Source organism: Nannospalax galili, unplaced genomic scaffold (assembly GCF_000622305.1).
Source record: "Nannospalax galili isolate Female #2095 unplaced genomic scaffold, S.galili_v1.0 scaffold3054, whole genome shotgun sequence".
NCBI lineage: Eukaryota > Metazoa > Chordata > Mammalia > Rodentia > Spalacidae > Nannospalax > Nannospalax galili.
This window is the reverse complement of record NW_008334940.1, coordinates 2,599-7,612: the sequence shown is the minus strand read 5'-3', so window position 1 is coordinate 7,612 and position 5,014 is coordinate 2,599. Positions and strand designations below refer to the sequence as shown.

General features: G+C 40.7%; 1 pseudogene; it reads left to right on the top strand.

Annotated features, from left to right (window-relative positions):
- The window catches only part of LOC103731308, a 6,225-nt pseudogene extending 1,704 nt beyond the window's left edge, over positions 1-4,521 (top strand).
- The last annotated feature ends 493 nt before the right edge of the window (positions 4,522-5,014 follow it).

Sequence of the window (5,014 nt, the reverse complement as noted above, 5' to 3'; positions counted from 1 at the left end):
ATTCCTGCTCGTATTTGTACTGTTTTTATTATAGCGCTTTATCTGTGTGTTTGTGTGTGTGCATGTACATGCCAGAGCACACATGTGGAGCCATAGCATAACTTGTGGGAGTTGGCCCCCTCATTCAACCATGTGGGTCTTGCAGAACTTAAGTTGTCAGGTTTGGTGTGAAGCACCTTTACCTACCGAGCCATTTCACTGGCCCAGTTTTATTTTTTCTTATTGTTTTGACTATAGTACTTGATGTACCTTGTACTCTGTCATTGATGGTTTTCTTGTGCTTTTTCAAGTCTCCTGGTGATTTGTGGAAATTATTTTTCTGAGAATCACAAGTTATGTATTCAATCTCTTTTTTCTACTATACACTGAGTTTGTTTAAATTTAAATAGCCTTTAAGAATAACAATGAAAGCATTCTTAAAATGATTTAGAATCCAGATGTCATTAATTCTTATAAGCTAAGGTGAACACAAAGCTTTAATTTTATACCATGTTCCCTATTTTGACTTAGTTATATCCCTGGGTCAGAACAATGTGTGTGTGAGATGTGACATTAAAAACCACAAATAACATTGAAAAGCATGTATTCCCCACAAATGTTGAAAGCAATATATGGACACAAGCTTATGGATTTGTGTGCTGTTCTGGGTCAGTAGGGTCAGAAAAATAACTTCTTCCTTTCAAATTACTTTTTTAAATGTGTGTGTGTTTTGCATGTCTGTGGCATGTGTGTGGACCCAGGCATGCCATTCCAGAGAGTGTTTTCATTTTGAGACAGCACTTGCTATGTAGACCAGGTTACATTTAACCCTGCAGCTCTCCTCCTCCTCCTGCTTTTCAAGTCCTGGAATGAGGGGCATGTAGCTCACAGAGGGATCCTTTCCATGCTCTTACAAAAACACTGGGATAGATGTCTTCCTCTTTTCATATCTTGAACAACAAGTTTGTTTCCCCAGATTTGAAGCTCTGGGGGGTCAAGACATTTGCTTCTTTTCCTATTGGTGTGTCAATTGCACTACAGAAAATCACATAGGGTGGAAAGATTTATTGTGGCTCCTAGTTTTCAAGGGTAGAGTCCATGGTGGCAAGAAAGACACAGAAGTGAGAGGGCCTCCTGTTGTAATGGCAGAGTGATTCTCCTGCCTATATGGGAACAGCAGGTAGGAAGTGGAGTGCTCCAGCCAGAAAGGAGCTGCCCTCCACTTGCCAAGGTGCTTCCTGGTGACCCTTTAACTTTCAGGTAAGACTCACGACCAAACTGGTATGCACCTGCAGAAAGTGTGCCACCAGCTGAATGTGAACTGTTTCAACACAAGTGCGTACAGGGAGAATTTTACATTTGAACCAACTGAAATTTACATTTATATCAGGAAAGATAAACTTGCTGTGACAAGGGGTTAACCTTTCAGCGGGAACTATTACAAACACAGTCTTAGTCCTCTATACTGTCCAGGTGATTCCATAAGAGGGTGTGCCCCCATAACTCTGGCTGTTCAATGGAAGATGACATCTGAGGGACTAATATTCCCTAGAATCTCCATGAGACATGACAGCTATAAGCACCTTCTGTCAGCATTTTATAGTTCTGAATGCCAGGCCCAGGAAGAGGAAGGAAACTCTAAACACACCCTGCTATTATTTCTTGAAGGGAACCACAGTCAAATGTGTACATAGAAACAATGAAGGTTTCTTCAGCAATTAAAAAAATATCATGTGGGGGCTGCAGAGATGGCTCAGTGGTTAAGAGCACTTACTGCTCTTGCAGAAGACCTGGGTTCACTTCTCAGCACCTACACAGTAGCTAACAAACATCCCTCACTCCAGTTTCAGAGAAGCCAGCGCCCTCTTCTGGCCTCAGTGGGCATTGCACACATGGGTGGCACTTACATACATGCAGGCAAAACACTCAGATGACAAAAGTAAATAAATCAGTCAAAAAATGTACATAATGTAATATGCAAGTAATTGGATGTAATTGCAGGCCATCATGTTAAGCAAAATAAGCCAGACTCAGAAGGGGTAAATATGCAGTTTTTCTCATCTAGAATCAAATTCCACAGTTACTGGGGAAATTATTTTGGAAACAAAAAAGGGCCAACAGGAGGGGGAGGGACACTAAGATAGAAACAGTACGTGTCTTATTTACTTTTCTTGTTCTGATTAAATACTTTGACAAAAGCAATGAAAGGAAGGGTTATTTTGTTTTTGTTTTTGTTTTTTGGCTCAGAGTTGCAGGTAACAGTCCATCAGAGTGGGAAAGTCACAGCAAAAGGAGCTGGAGGGCACTGGGCACAAGCCACCCAGTCAGGAAGCAGAGAACACAAGTGCTTTTCTCTGCTCACTTTCTCCTCTGCCTGCAGTCCAGGATGTAAGCCAAGAGAATGGTGCTGCCCACATTCAGGATGGGCCTTCCCACCTCAATTAACCTAGTCAACATAATTCCTTATGGCCAAGGCCACAGGCAAAATAACCCCTCACAGGTATGACTGACAGCAGGCTGGTCTCCTAGGCTATTCTAGACCCTGTCAATTTAGCAATGCTAACCATCACAGTAGGTGAATGTGATCAAAACATAAACATATATGCATGAAAATACATAGTGAATTTTGCTCTGCTTAATTAAGTGAAAAACCGAATGAACTATAGTGCACTATTGAAATTTGAGCATAGCAAATGGTTAACAATGTAGTTAAGTGTATGTGTGGATTACTCAGGAACTCAGAGGACTAAAATTGGAGGAATATGTTCCCCAGTCCTATGAGGATATAGACTACAGGGACAGGGTCCTAGATCTGTGATCTTTCATCCTACAAACATTTAAAACAATGGAAAATGGGTGGCCACGCAGAGGAAGGAGGTTTACCATATTTTATGGCTCACAGCTCATCCTACTCATAAATACATTCTAAGACATAATCCCATAACATTCGTCTATCTCAAACTCCCAATGCAAATGTTGGACTGTGGCCAAAGAAACTCCAGTCCTAGGTGACAAAGCAGCAACAGGTCAATACCCTCCATGTTCTCAGCTCCCAGTCCAGTCCCTACCATGAGGGATAAAGTGGCATAAAACATGAGCTGTAACAGTAGTGCAAGATTGTTCGTACACACAAACACTAACTTCATTAGTGTACAGAGGTCCAGAGGGAGTACTAGTTTGTTCCAATCATCGCATTTCATTTAAGGAGGTTCTGTTCTGCAAGTTTCCCATTTCATAACTTCTATGTGACCTTCTCCTCTCTATCATTTCCCCCAGCACAGAAGCTATATACTAAGGCCACCTGGGCACAAAGAGCCTGGAGACAGGGAGCAATATATATCAGACTAAAAGGACCCATAGATTACACAAGTTTGCCCAGTCTTTTCCAGGTGTGAAACTGACTGGACAGTTGACAGTAGTCACTCTCCTGTTTGGGCAAAAGTTTAGGCCTAAACCTATAAGGACCTTGGTAACAAGCAAGGTAACTCAACCTTTGGAAAAATGAGCTCAGAACAAGTTCTTGACTGTTGCTTCACTTTCCAATAGAACGTACTATATACAAGGACACCTGACACTTGAAAGGGCATGTTGACATTTAAATTTCAGTAAGACAACACTGATTTACTAATTACATAAATTCAGAAAGCAAAACAGCTAGAATAATTAACAGTAGTAGGGTAATTATATACCTGTCCTTGAGGAGAGGAAGTAAAGTTCTGAGGATAGTTTTAGGTTTAATAGATTTACCAGGGTAAGTCACATTGATATATCCTGACCTTGGGCAAAGCTTTAATATAGTCTCTTGGGTCAAGATAGCCCCATCTCAAAGGTGGTTTCAACATGTATCTGCTTGATATTGGTGGTAGCTTTCCTGGATTTGAGGATACAAAGCTTAAATTTGAAGAAATCGCCAGTGTGATCAACCCAGCACTGGACAAGTATTTTCCATCAGACTCTGGAGTGAGAATCATAGCTGAGCCAAGCAGATATTTTTGTTGCATCAGCTTTCATGCTTGCAGTCAGTATCTTTGCCAAAAGAATTGTATTGAAGGAGCAGACAAACTCTGATGATGAAGATGAGTCAAATAAGCAAACTTTTATGTATTATGTGAATGATGGAATATATGGATAATTTAATTGCATCCTTTATGATCATGCACATGTAAAGCCCCTGCTACAGAAGAGACCTAAACCAGATGAGAAGTATTACTCATCCAGCATATGGGGACCAATGTGTAACGGCCTAAATCGAATCATTGAGTGCTGTAACCTGCCTAAAATGCACGTGGGTGATTGGATGCTCTTTGAAAACATGGGCGCATACACGGATGCTGCTGCTTCTACTTACAATGGATTCCAGGGGCCCACTATCGATTATGTGATGTCACGACCAATGTGGCAACTCATGAAGCAAATCCAGAACCATGACTTCCACCGGAACTAGAGGAGCAGGACATCAGCACTCTACCTACGTCTTGTGCTCAGGAGAGTGGGATGGACTATCACTCAGAAGCCTGTGCTTCAGCTAGTATCAATGTGTAGATGCCATTCTTGTAGTGGTTATGTGCAAGTGTAGCTTGATTTAAGGGATCTGGGTGGACCATTTAACTTAATTACTGCTAGTTTTGAAATGTCTTTGTAAGAACAGGGTTGGCACAGATGCACCATTATGGAATGCTAGGGGTTGGGGGTCACACTTACCTGTGTTCCTATAGAAACTTTGAATATTTGATATGGATTTTTATTCACTTTTCAGACATGATACTAATGTGTGCCCCTCAGCTGCTGAGCATGCATTTATAGCTTGTACAAAGGAAGAATGGGCCAAAAGCTTAGTGATGTGACCTATTTTAAAAATAAAGTATCTTGAAATTTAAAAAAAAAAGATAGCCCCATCTCTGATTGTAAGTAATTAATTATTTTGCTCCAAATCTCTTCTTTTATACTAGGAAAATCTTATTAATAAATAACTTGGATTTGCTTCGCTCCAAATTCTGATAACACAAAACTTTGTTGAATAAACAAACCCTTAATA